General features: G+C 48.5%; 1 long non-coding RNA gene across 2 annotated transcripts; it reads right to left on the reverse strand.

Moving 5' to 3' along the window:
* Positions 1–1,036: 1,036 nt before the first annotated feature.
* LOC128581922 (uncharacterized) lies at positions 1,037–12,867 on the reverse strand. 2 transcript variants are annotated; one of them, XR_008378945.1, is made up of 4 exons: positions 12,579–12,867; positions 11,784–11,929; positions 10,968–11,555; positions 1,037–3,555 (listed from the first exon to the last, which is right to left on the reverse strand). It is a non-coding gene; the product is annotated as an uncharacterized LOC128581922 (long non-coding RNA). The 2 variants fall into 2 exon arrangements; XR_008378944.1 differs by having other exon boundaries at positions 10,968–11,929.
* Positions 12,868–14,211: the final 1,344 nt, after the last annotated feature.

Raw genomic sequence — 14,211 nt, forward strand, 5'->3', positions numbered from 1 at the left:
GTCCTCACATTCCTTTACTTCAGTATGAAAGGATAGGTCTTTAGGCATGTGGGAAGGAGGGAAAACGCTCCCTTTCCCCAAAAAGTTTGCTGAAAGATTAACTCACAATTAAGGCAGATTAATGAGAGAAAGGGGTTATTTACCCTGCACAGAGAGAATCAGAGTGTCACTCAACATCCCAGTGAGGTCCAGAAATTTACATACTCTCCTTTTAGTGGAGAAGGATGAAGAATATAGACAATTCTGTTTAGGGACAATAAATGGTTGCTGGGGAGGATGAGTAGATACTTGGGAGGGTGAATGGATGGGGAAAACAGACTGAGCTACAAATCAGCCAATGATCAGGGCCAGGTCTAGTTGCATTCTTGATCTTCTTTCCTGCAACATATTGAGATAATAGGGAGGAGAAAGGAAGTCCGTATTTTTGTTTTGTTTTGTTTTGTTTTGTTTTGTTTTTGGTAGGTCTGGTTTTATGCAGATAAAGAGAAAACCCCCTCCAAAGCCTGTTAATCTCCTAGGCCTTTAATTCAAAATACTCTTTACATCAAGGAGGCATATTTGGGGATGAAATTTGCTGGCACCTGCACAGCCAAGAGCCTGTGTCAAGGCCAGAGGGCAACAGACACTCATTCAGCATAACACAGCATAAAGGTATTGATGGGGGAAGGTGGGGTCCCCGCAGGATGTGACCTCTCTGCCTCTAGGGGCTCACTGGGGGCTCCTCCCTCCAGAAGGTTGAAGTCCTAACCCTGATACCTTATTTGGAGATGGGGTCGCTGACTGCAGATGTAATTAGCAAAGATGAGGCTGTGTTTGGGTAGGGTGGGGCCTCAATCCATAACAAGTGTCCTATAAGAAGAGGGATGAGGACAGAAAAAGACACAGGGAGAACTCCCATGAGAACAGAGGTACAGATGGCAGGTGCAGGTGGAAGACTGTCACCTGCCACTGAAAGACTTGGGGCAGGACCCCCCCACTCTGCCCTGAGCTCTGACGACCCCCCAATCAACCGCAAGAGACGGCGCTTGATGCAAAACGCAAGAGGATTTTATTCCAGCATGCTGGGACTTGACTCACAACTCTTTTAGGAGCCGAGAAGTCAAGCCCTGAACAGCAGTTTTTACAAGCTTATAAAGGCAAAAACCATAAAGTAGGGAGGGGCAGCAGACATAGCAGGGGCTTTAGGGAGGGGTAGCAGACACAGCAGGGGCTTTAGGGAGGGGTAGCAGATATAGGGGCTTTTCCAGATAAGAAGAACTCTGGTTCATTACTCATCTATCTTAAGACAAGATCAGCAGTCAAACATTTGCTTAGTTTTTTTCTTTCAGAACCAGTTACCGGTTATCTGCTTCAGCTCGGGGCTATTTCCTAGGACAGTTACAAAAGGTCACATTCTTATGGTAGGGGGCGAGGGGTGCTGCTACATATCTGGTTCCCCCCCCCTTTGGATTTGGTAGTACTTTCCTTCACCACAGAGAGCTAGAGGGAAGCACGGAAGGGTTCCGCCGCACCCTGGAGTCAGAGAAGCACTGCCCAGCCCCCAGCTCAGACTCAGAGAGAGAGAATGAATTTCTGTTACTTTAAGACCCTTTGTTTGTGGTGCTTTGTTATAGCTGCCATCAGAAACTAACATGGGGTCCAAGCCCAGAAGCATAACCCCACCCCCATTAGGCCCACCGTGTCCATGTATCATGGGGTCAGACCTGAAATGGACCTAAGAATCCACTCTGAGGAAGAGGGGTCGCCTGCCTGGGTGGCCATCAGGAATTGCAAAGGGTGAGCAAGGCCTAGGCATGTGCAGGAGAAGAAGGGAGTGGGCACAAGTGAGGACAGGGTGGGCACTATCTCCTGGCCAGTCCCCAACCTGGGTAGGGGGCTGGGGGGTGAGCAGAGAGAGGCTGAGATCCTCTCAGGCTGTGGACTCAGGAATGGTGGCATTAGAATGACATCAAGTCTCCTCTCTGCTCTTCATGAAAACCCCGGAGTCCCTGCCGAAGGGAAGGAAGGAAAGCCCCAGACACATAACACACCTCTGACAGCCCCCAGCGTCCCGCCGCGCCACCATCAGTGACCCCCACCCGCCGACAGTCACCCCGGATCCACACCACTCTCTCATTAGGCGGCAACATCTCTGAATCCAGACACTTCCAGTTATTCCTACTTTCCCAGCAGTGAAAGAAAAAAATAACTTGAATCTGAAAAGCAGAGGGAGGAATTAAGGAAACATCTCAGCCCCGGGCATCTTTTTTTTTTTCCAACCACTAACTGAGCAATGAATAATTTATAGTCAGGAATGTTTGTGGGGGGTAAAATGTTGACAAGTTGAGAACATCTCTCACAGCCTGAGGAGAGCCCTTCTCTCAGAAGCGGGCTGGGGGGCGGGGGTCAGTTCTTGAAGATGCTGGTGAAGGTCAGTTTCCTTTTCTCTTCCGGAAATTGGTGGGAGCCGAAACAGACTTCACTTCAACACGAACTTGGGCTGAATGATATCCCAGACAAGAATTAAATCATCAGGTTGTAAAGCGAGAAATAAACACCCAAGCCAGGAAGGGACCCTCAGCGCCTGCGGCAGAGTGGAGGGTAGCAGGTTTCTCAGGGAGTTGGTATCCAGGCAGGAGTCAAAGATCAGGTCAGACTCACCTGAGCAAGGAGTAAGTCAATCTGGGAGAACATTCATTGAGAAGCCCCAAGCAAATCCCCGAGATTGCATAGCTGAAGCTTCTTTGTCCTGAAAAAGTACGCAGCCTTGTTTCATAGACCCAGTTCCCAGGATGGCACTGCAAGGGTGATGTCCATGACACCAAGTATCCTGGCAACCGCAAGGTCAAGCTTGCATCCATCACCTGCATGTCCTGAGCTAAGTTTTTTTGCAAAGACCCTGTCCCATAGTCCTTGTCCCAGCTCTTGGGCCAGTGCTACTGAAGCTGACCCCTTTGTGTCCCAGCCTCTCCTCCGCCCCCCACACCCGCAGGAGGGCCACTGGGAACTGGAGCTCGGGGCAGTCCTAAAACTCTGCTAAAGGTCACAGAGGGAAGAGGTGGTGGAAGCCAGCCACGAACTGTGTCTCGTCCTGGCTTCCTGGCCACGCCATGCCTCCCTGGTCTCCGGAGCTGACCTCGTTTCCAGACCACAGCAGGTATTGAGTTCTGCCTCCTCACATTCTCATCCCCTCCACCGTCCCCACCTCCTCACAGCCCCTGGATGACCAAGGTTAGAGTGGCAGGAGCAGGACAGAGCCAGAACGGGGACGGAGGGAAAGTTACAGGGCTGGGCCAAGGCACCTCGGGGCCGTCTAGGAGCCCACTGGGGTCGGCAAGCAGCGACCGGGCTCTGGGGATGGTTTCCAGCGGGCTGCTTCTTGACATTGGTCTCTTTCTGCACACTCTTCCAGTTCTTTTCAGGACAATATATCAGGGTTGTGTGACTTGGGGAGCTCAGTAGATATGGGGAAACTGGTGTCTTCATCTCCCTCCAGTCTGAGGGTTTAGGGGTAGAGTCTAGGTGCAGGTCCGTAAGAAGGAGAGGAGGCCAGTCCAGGGACTAAAGAGAGGCTTTCTAGAAAAGAAGAGAGAAAGCACAGAGTCTGACTAAGCCTGCTCTCACACAGTCTCAAGAGGCTTTTATTACCCCTGATCCGTGTAACTGGGATGCAGGAGGGGTCAGCAGGGGGAGGGGAGTCTTTCCTGTCTTCAGTATGAAACCGCAGGAGGGAGTTCGTGAGGGGTGTAGGGGAGAGCTGCTCTTCTGCAGAGCGACTGATCTTCACCCCAAGGGCTTATCTCTATGCCAGGCAGGACCAGGGTCGGTAATTGTTTGTTCTGATGTTTCCTGGGTACACTGGCTTTGAAGCATTCCAGGTGTGTAGGGAGGAGGTTGCCATGGCCATGCAGTTTGGTTTCTGGCCTGGTTGCTCTCACAAGCTGTCTCCCAAAATGGCTGTACTCTTGTCAGGGCTGTGAGGATTCCTCCCTATCAGTCATTCTGATGCAACCTGGGTTTAAAAGCCCCAAACTGCAGGTAAAGCAACTATCCAACCCCAACTTTCTAACACAGCCCTTGTTTCATAGAAGTCAGCAATAAAGGTCAAGTATACTAAAATGGAAATTGTTCAATTTTTCTACCTGTTAAGTCCTTACTTGCAAATTCATTTATATATTTAAAAAATCTGTTGACTGATCTCGTGCTCCAGTTTGGGGATTTTGCAAAGTTTCATTATTATATATTTGATTGTTAAAAAGAAGAAAGAGAAGGTTATCTTCAAAAGGATTTCCAAACCGAACTGTCATAATGGTTCTTCCAAAATAATTTACATTGCTCTTATTCATTCATTGCCTATAACTTCATCTCATGCATAATGGCTTCAGAGTCTAAGGAACCAGCTGGAGAATTAGGCCCAGAGATCTGATCTCCTGTTCGACCCAGTGGCCTGAACATGATTAGCATCCTTGCTGGTCCTGGTCGCGCTTTGAGATTTAATATGGTCTTCCCTGCTAGACAAACTGCACACGACAGCAAGGGCTGTGTCTGGGTTACCTCATCATCCCCTGCTGAGCACAGGTCCCAGCACGTAGCAGGCGCTCAGAGCCAAGGCCCCTGTGGCCCCTGTGGCTCCTGTGCAGGGCTTCCTGAACACCCACTTGTCACATAACAGGGCAACACACCCTTGCCAACACATACAACTCTCAGAGAGAAGAGCCCCGGGGTGCACAAGCCTACCATGCCCCTCCAGGCAGTTCAGCACACAGAGCACACCCCCTCAAAGGCAGAAGTCACCCAGCAGCACAATGGCCAGTAAATATCAGGTAGCCAAAGTTGTCTTGACTGTCCGTGTTTTCTCAAGCTTCCCCTGGGAGGAGTTCTCCATCCTTGCTAACAGTATCTAGATCAGAGGCCCCACCTATCTGCCCCAGTGTCAGGGACCATTAAATTCTGCAATAGGCTCATCCTTGTGGCTCAGGTTTGGGGTTATCCCTGAAATGTTCAGAAATTTTAAAAGGACAGTAGCCCAAAGGGAAAGAGAGGGCAGACCCTAACTAAATCCATGTTCTTGATTTTCATCTGACCTTCACCCAAGCAGCTGAGCCCACATGCCCTTCCAGAGGAGAAGAGATGAGGAGCCTGGATCATTCCTCCTGGCACTAATGCCCCTAACTCCAAACTGTGCCAGCCACATCTATCTGTCCAGTCTGAGAAAGGACTAGCCAGCCTGCCTGCCTTGGTCAGGCTCTCCAGAACTCTCTAGACACGTCCACTCTGGGTTCTTTGCTTCTTAAGATCTGCAACCTCTGAAAAGCTTCTACTTTCCTGAAAACGTATGCCACTGTCGGGGATGCAGCCACAAGAGGAGGCCTGACACAGGCTCCCTGACGGAGCTGTAATCAACAAGATTTACCTCCCACCAGCCACCAGCACGCAGGCCACTCCACCCTCTGTGCCTCGCGGCTCCTTGGAGTTTGTCAAATGAAAATCCTAGTTCTGAGGTGCAAAAGCCTCTTAGGAGGTTAATAGCGAGTGGATAGAGCAATAAATGTAATGATTTAATTCTTCAAGGATGGCTAAACGGACTGCTGTTTACCAAAGTCTTAGCAGATAATTACTAACAGATAATTACAAAAAGCTGCCGGATTGCAGCTGCCCCCATAGCCACAGCCCCAATCCGCTTTGCCAAGCTAAGGAAACGCACTGATTCCACAAAGAAATTCCACATAGGTCCCTTAGTTTGAGGCTAATGTTAACGTTCGGGTTCGGGTGATAGTCACAGTTAGGTGACACTTGGTGATGAATGGGGCTTGAGGCCCTTGGTTAGGGCTAGGGTAAGGGTTGCGGTTAGGGTGTTGGTTAGGGTAGGTGGGCCTTGGGGATAAATACGGCTTAGGTCCCTTAGTTTAGGGCTAATGTTAATGTTCGGGTACGGGTGATGGTCTGGGTTAGGTGACCCTAGGGGATGAACGGAGCTTGAGGTCCTTTGGTTAGGGCTAGGGTTAGGGGAGCAACAAGCCAGCCCAGGCCATAAGGGAAGCTGGAAGGGAGGTGGCCTAGATTTCCCATCCTCTATGCTGGAAGCAGGGAAGCCTGTGGAGCTGAGGCTGGTATCAGCCACAGATGCAATAGGAGGCTCCTGGACCCAGGAAAGGCTGTGAGCACTTGTGTGGGTGAATGAGGGTATCACCTGAGTACTGCACCACACACTGGGGGGACAAGGAGACCTGAGTCTGGAATAAGCCTGAGCTGCCTGAATGCCACCGGGATGCAGTTAAGTCAGGAGGTGTGGTCAAGGGACAGCAGCCAGGATGGCAGGAAGACCCTCAAAGTTGGGTGACAGGTGGTGAAGAACATAGGACTGTTCTCTTCAGAGAAGATGCTGTTGTGGGGAGAAGAAAGATTGAGTCTTTCTTTTTGGGTCACTCCATGGTCCTAGAGACTGTGATGGAAGAGACTCTTATAACTTCACTGCACCTGACAGCTGGCACAGCTGTGAACAGCACTCTAGCCTCTGGGTACCGCTGGTGACCCCAGAAGCCAGGTCAGACCCTGGCGACCCTCAGCTCTCCCCACCTCGGCTCCACAGCTTCTGCAACCTGGTGGGCTCGTCTTTACTGCCTGCCTCTCCCCTGAGATTTTCAGGAACCTCAGCCCCGCCCTCTGAGCCTCGCCTTCCTTCTTCCCTCCCACTTTCCTTTCCTCCCATTATTCATAGTACAGAGCCTAGTGACGGTCACTCAGAAGAGCACAGAGCCGTATTAGAGATGAGACAGCAAACTAAATGCACACTTTACTTTTATTCACTCTTTAAAAGCATAAACCCTCAAAGAGCAAAGGGAAAAAATGGGAAAGGAGAAAAAGCCACAGAAATTTGGAAGCTGGGAAGCAGAGGGATGAATAGTCAATAACTTAGCAGATCCCAAAAGTCTGAACTTTAAGCCCACCAGGGAAAAAGGAAAAAAGAACTTCATTTACACCACAGAAACCTCAAAATGCTCACAAAGGGGTGGCAACAGCGGCCTTTGGAAGTAGAAAGAGAGACCCAGATAAAACCTGAAGCATTTGTTAAAGGAGCTATTAGGCTCCCCTCACCCCAGACCCCAGGCCCCTTCTCTCGCCCTGGAAGGTCATTCTTCAGAGTGAGGTCAGCTGAGGGTCTCTGCAGAGTGGGGTGCCAGGCAGCAGGCCAGGAGTGAACACAGACACGCACAATGCTGAGATGCCCCCACCCAAGCCCTCTCCCGTCTCAGTTCCCAGCGTGTTGAAAGATCTACACCTCCAAGCAGATTAGCAGGTCCTATATTGCAAATGTGATGGGCCCCACTCTAACACCTACAGATCCCAATATCTGCAGTTTTCAGAGGAAATACCCCAACCAGACCAGTCCACAGTGAAGTCAACAGTGGCCCAGCCACACCCAGGTGCTCAGAGCCTCCAGTCAGCGTTTCTTCCCCTTTTAATCATGAGCAGATGGTCAAGGATTGCCAGACATCAGAGTACACAAAGAACAAAACAAATGAGAAAAAGCAACTGGGGGAAAACAGAGACTAATCAGGGAGGAAAAAACATGTATGAATGTCATCCGGAAGGTAAGAGAGGGTATTGTGTCCACAAAACAGTAACTTAGAAACATAAAAATGGAATATTTAGGCAACAAAATACAAGAGCTCTTGGAATTTAAAAATAGAACAGCAAAAATAAAAATGTAATTGAAGTACTGAAATCTAAAGCCAAAGAGACCTCTCAGGAAGTGGAACAAAAAAGACCAAAGGGGCAGCGCCTGTGCCTCAGTGGGCAGGGCGCCGGCCCCATATACCGAGGGTGGAGGGTTCAAACCCAGCCCCGGCCAAACTGCAACCAAAAAATAGCTGGGCGTTGTGGCGGGTGCCTGTACTCCCAGCTACTCGGGAGGCTGAGGCAGGAGAATCGCCTAAGCCCAGGAGTTGGAGGTTGCTGTGAGCCGTGTGACGCCACGGCACTCTACCGAGGGCCATAAAGTGAAACTCTGTCTCTACAAAAAAAAAAAAAAGACCAAAGAAAAGAAAAACAGAATGAGAAGATATTAGAAATGGCCCAAAGGTCCAACATTAGAACAACAGGAGGACATGAATGAAGGGCATCTCCTGGAGCAGAGGATTCAAGTTTCTAGAGTGAAAGAGCTCATGGAGAGTATAGCACAAGCATGAAATTGTACCCACACCTCAGGGCATCACTGTCCAATTTCAAAATATAACGATGCTGAAAACTTCTGATGGGCAGGAAATACACATATAGTACAGAAGGGCCAGGAATCAGAACTCTGTCATATAGATGAGTTCACGTTTTCTAGACTTTTATATCAATGGAATCCTGCATGATATACTCTTTTATTGTCTGGATTTTTCACTCAGCATAATCACTCTGAAATTCATCCATGTTGTTGCACGTATCAATAATTTGTTCATTTTTATCACTACATAGAATTCCACTGTATGGCTATACCACCATCTGCGCGTCCCTTCACCTACTGATGGAAATTGGTATTGCATGTACTTAGTGACTGTGGCTATAAATATTTTACATGAGTCGTTGCAGGGGTCCTCAAACTTTTTAAACAGGGGGCCAGTTCACTGTCCCTCAGACCGTTGGAGGGCCAGACCATAGTTTAAAAAGAAAACTATGAACAAATTCCTATGCACACTGCACGTATCTTACTTTGAAGTAAAAAAACAAAATGGGAACAAATACAATCACACCGCCTCATGTGGCCCGCAGGCTGTAGTTTGAGGACCCCTGATAGGGTTTTGTTTATCATGGGTCCATACCTGGGAATGGCTTAGCTGAGTCACATGGCAGCTGTGTTTAACTTTTTAAGAAACTGTCACACTGTCTTCCAAAGTAGTCAGACCAGACGTGAGGGCGATCTGGCTGCAACATCTGTCGCCCCATTGATTGCCAGGGTTGATTCAGCTGATCTGGCTGGCTAGACGGGTGTTCCCTTCCTCCCTCACCTCTCCGTGTGCGTCCCTCCCAAAGCTGTGCGCTCGGTGGAAGAGGATGACCTTCCCCAATAGAGGAGGACCGTTCTTTGGTCAAGGGTAGCTGAGTAGCTGCACACCCCTGCTAGAACCTCCAAACAAGCTCTCAAGGTCCAAAGTAGTCAGGCCATTTTACTTTTCACCAGCAGCGTATGGGGACTCTAGCTCTTTCAGCTCTCACCAACCTTTCCGACAGTGAATTGGGGTCGTAATATCTTACTCTTGTCTTAATTTGCATTTCACCAATAATGTTGAGCATCTTCTTGTATGCTTATTTTCCACCTGTATTTCTTCTTTGGTAAAGTGTCTATTAAAATCTTTGCTCCTACAATGGAATTGTGTTTTGCATTTTTTTGGTAAAAGGAGCAAAGCGAGGACCTGGAGTTTTGTGCTGGAGCAATCTCCTTAGAAGGATTCAGCACAAGTAGATAATAAACATTTTAAGGGGAGGGGGGGATTTGTTTAAAATACTAAATCAGTAAGTCACTTCTAAATGTAAAGAAAACAAAATTGGAGTTGAAGAATAAGTAGGTTTCCAATTGGCTATTGCCATTTTTCTTCGAAAAATAAACATTTTTTAAAAAAACTATTTTAAAAAATAAAATCTTTGCTCATTTTTAAATTATAGTTTTTATATTATTATTGAGGTTTAAGAATTATTTATATATTCTAGGACCTACGGCCTCAGAATGAGCCCGTATCCCTGTCAGTGGCTCCTCATGTGGCCAAATGCAGGATAGTTTAAGGGAATAAAAATGTAAAAATGTATGCTGACATCTTCCCTGTGCTTCTCTCCCGGGCTTTACTAGAGAGGCAGAGGAGAGAAAGCAAACTCCTAAGTTCAGTTACAGCTGATAATTCATCACAAGTTGCTTCTACTTCACTCCTGCTTTAGGGCTGACTTAAAACTTGGCAAAAGTCAGATGATTCCCCCCAGCACATAGTAGGCACTCAATAAATATCTGTTAAATAAATCGGGGAACAGACGGATGAGTAAATGAACTAAAGGATTACCTTATAAATGTCCTATTGGCCAGGGCAGGGGAGTCCAAGGGGGCTGAGAATAGGCCCAAGAAGTCTGGGATACCCACTCACCCCCAAAACAACATGCAAGGTCTATGGGCTTTAAGGTTATACGCACTTTTTAAATTCTCAGTGGAGTCCATGACCCAGAAAAAAGTTAAGAATTACTTCCTAAGGCCTTCAAATGCTCTGATGAATAAAGAACATAAACAATTTTAATTTGCTTCCCGTGGACAAGTTTCTGGCTTACAAGGATGGGGCCGGGGTCAGACTCTAAGGGCAGTCTCAGTGTCTACTCAGGAGGTCTCCCAGAGTCTGAGCCCACAGCAGAGCTGAGTTTACCATGTCTCCTGCTGCACAATTAACCTCCCCAGGCCGCGGGCCCTAATGAAGCAAACCGATTAAGGATCCATCAGAGCCTCTCGGAGGGCCATTAATCCTCCCACAGCTGGCCAACAAGAGGACGCCAGAGGGAGGCATGGAGCTCTCCCAAGGAAGGAACTGAACCTGGAGATAGTCATTTGTTCCCTTCAGGCCACTCCAGCCCCCAGGGGTCTCATCTTCCGGGAAGAGTGGGGTGGGGTGGGGGGAGAATGTTGTGTTTCCCTGGGAGAAGGGCAAAGCTGGAAGGGGGAGCCTGGCAGGAAAGAGGTCTGTGGCTAAGCCTCCCAGCCACTCTGCTCATGATAAATGGGGACTGTTTGTGTCTGGAATTTTCTTAGTTTCCATTAAATTCCATAATTACTGAGACTGCAAGAAATTACCCTGAGCTCTACACAATTCAAAATATAGGACATATCAATCCAATCCGAAGAATCACACTGTGTTCCCTTACAATTAAAATAAAGGCTGTGGAGCACAGAAACTGATAGATGGCTCTGTGGGATGTGCTCAGCCACCCTGAACATCCATTAGAGAGAAAAGGCACCCAGCCTGACTCCTCACCCTTAACCAGGCTGACAGAGCCTCAGCATCCTGAGATAATTCCTTGGAAACAGGTCCGGGTGTTGGTGAACTGTCTGCACTCCCTAGACAGAGGCAGTCCAAAATAAGAGGGGCAGTCAGTGGTCCTGGCATTTTCAGCAATCTCCCCTCCTGAAAATGAATCTTTCAGCACTTCCCTCTGCTGGAGAGGCAGGTAGGAATCGGGGTAAACTTTCTGGAAGGCACAACAAAAATACACATCAAAAGGGATGTACAACAAATCACTCCAAAATTAGAGGCTTCAAACAACAAACTTTATCCCATAGCTTCTGTAGGTCAGAAACCCAGGGACAGCTTAGCAGAGGACATCTGCTTCAAGGCCTCTGACAAGGCTGTAGCCAAAGTGTCAGCAGGGCTGCGGTCTCATGTGAAGGTGCGGCTGTGGGGAATCTCTTCCAAGCTCACACGTGTGGTTGTCTGAAAGATTCATTTCCTTGCAGGACAGTGGACCAAGAGCCTTGGTTCCTTGCATCTGTTGTCCAGGTCTCCTTCAGTTCCTGCCACGTGGGCCTCATCCCAGGGCAGCTGACAACGTGGACCACAATTTTCCTCCAAGCAAATGAGAGAGCATTAGCAAGACAAAAGTCACAGTTTTTTGCACACTAATCTTGAAAGCAGCATTCTGTCATCACATGCCACATTCTGGTCGTGAGATCAGAGCCCACATTCACTAGATCACAGCCCACATTCAAGGGAAGGGGTTACACAAGCACAGATGGAGGGTTATTGGGCGCCAATTTATAGGCGTCCTACACACCCTTGAACACATTAACTCACTTATTAGAAAGTGCTCTAAAATAAAGAATCAGACAAGTACAAAGATGTGCAGTCAGCACTGCTGTTTAAGACAGCATACAAGCAGAGTCCATGTGGCTGGCCGATTTGATTGCAGCTTATTCATATGACAGCACACCGTGCGGGCACTAAAACGTGACATGGGACAGTATTGAGGTATGTTAGGCAACACTGGTGACAGAATATTAAGTTTAAAAAGCAGAACACAAAATCATACACAATGTGATTCCAGTACGAACAAAAACATCTACTTTTTAACATTTTGGAGTGTCTCTAAGTAACAGGACTATGCATGTTTTTCATTTCCTTGTTTATACTTCCTTGTGTTTTCATAATTTTCTACAATAAATATGTACTACTTTATAATCAGAAAAGAGGCTACTTTTTATTAAAGAGTTGCCTTCCTTCACTGGTGGCAGTGTTAAGCTTTCCTCGATCTACTTAAATGATAAAATAAGGTGAAAAGATGGATCCCAATCCAGCCTCCTTATATAAGGGAGAGCAGAGGATGGGGCCTCAGGCACTGATCTTCCATACCAGGTCACTGTGTGTGGCCAAGACCAGCTCCGAGAGCACACAGCTGCACAAGCAGACATGCCTTGGGGTAACTTAAAAAAAGGTGTTTCTAGAATGTTTATCACAGCTCAATTTACAATTGCCAAGATGTGGAAACAACCCAAGTGCCCATCAACACACAGAATGGATAAATTGTATGTATACCATGGAACATTATTCAGCAAGAAAGAAAGCTGGAGACTGTACGTCTTTTGTATTTACCTGAACGAATTTGGAGAACGTCCTCCTAAGTAAAGTATCACAAGCACAGAAAAGCAAGCATCCAGCATACTCAATACTCATACGAAACCAGTAGATGAACAACTACAGGCCTGCAGGCGAGAAAAACACAGTTAAATTCAAGAAGAGGGGAGATGGGAGGCTGAGGCAAGAGAATCTCTTAAGCCCAAGAGTTGGAAGTTGCTGTGAGCCGTGATATCACAGCACTCTACCGAGGGCGACATAGTGAAACTCTGTCTCAAAAAAAAAAAACAAGGAAAGGGGAGAAGGGAGGGAGATCAGTGTGTTCTCACCTAACCAGCACAATCATGTAGGGGTGTGCGGCACACCTCCTGGGTGAAGGGCTCAACTAGAACTTGCACTTTACCTAAGAAATGCAACAGTGTAACCTAATCTATATACCCTCATATTACTCTGAAATCTTAAAAAAAGAAAACAGGTGCCCTCTCTGGACAGACACTGTCCCAATCCTGGATGTAGAGCTCGGCCAGCAGTGCAAGGGCGAGATGCCGTCCCCGTTCCCCTCCTCACGGAGGCCCCTTGTCCTTGCCATGTCACTTTCCACCTACCTGGGAGACTCACAGCTAGACGGCCTCAGGCCCTGAGTGTGAGATGCAGGTGGACAAATTCTGAGCTCACACGTCACGTCCCCACAGCCCACTGGATCCCACTCCTGCCTGCAGCAGGAGTTTATAAAGCCACCACTTTATAAACAGGACATTCCTGCCAAGGAGCTGACACCAGGCCAAAGATCCAGGAAGGAGGAAGGAGGGGGTCTCAGGTTGGGAGATGAGTCTCCTGGGTCCTGTGCCTGGACTCTGGATTCTGAGAAACCCGTCAGCATCTGACCTCAGATCACAATCCTGGCTGTGGAGTCCTGCTCATCACCCTGCCACGTGCCCAGCTGTCTGCGGGACAGAGGACAAGTTGCAAATGAGCAGACAGGTCAGGTGCTCAGAGCGGGGCCTGGCATGCCCTGCACGTGCGTCCGCACCTCTGGGCCAGGCGCAGCGTGAGCCTTTCATGCCTGTCGTTTCAGGCTCCTCCTCGGCCGGCATTATCAGCCCCTATTTGTCTGTGAGAAGCCTGAGCCTTAAGAACGGCCATGAATTATAGAAAGCCACACAGCCAAGAAGGCCAGGGCAGGGTTGGGGGTTGAACCTTGTCTGATTACTCCACGGAGCCTCCTCATGTTTGTCACAAAGGGTGAAGAGGCAAACTAGAAATGTGGCTGTGTCTGGGAAGCCCATGCGTTTTGTCTAATTTGTGAATGACGCGGAATAATTCAAGAGCAGGCCTGCCCAGATGGAAAATCCCAGCTGGCTGTGTGTCCAGGGACAGGGAGCGCTGAGGAGGCCAACCTGACCAGCAGGGCACAGAGACCTGAGACTGGTCCTGCTGTCACTGGCAAAAAACTGCTGGCAAAACCCCTCTGTGGCTCCAGGCCTGCAACCTGGACTCCTGGTTTAGGGAGACAGGAAAGTTCCCCTCAACAGAAGGAGTGGCTCTTGGGACACACAGCTGCCTTGGTATGGCGAGCCACTCTTCTGGCCACTCCAGACTTGCCCTGTCCACAGGAAGAGCTGCCAAACCTCCTATGGCGCAGACCCTGGCA

This window comes from Nycticebus coucang, chromosome 3, assembly GCF_027406575.1.
Source record: "Nycticebus coucang isolate mNycCou1 chromosome 3, mNycCou1.pri, whole genome shotgun sequence".
In the NCBI taxonomy this organism is placed as follows: domain Eukaryota; kingdom Metazoa; phylum Chordata; class Mammalia; order Primates; family Lorisidae; genus Nycticebus; species Nycticebus coucang.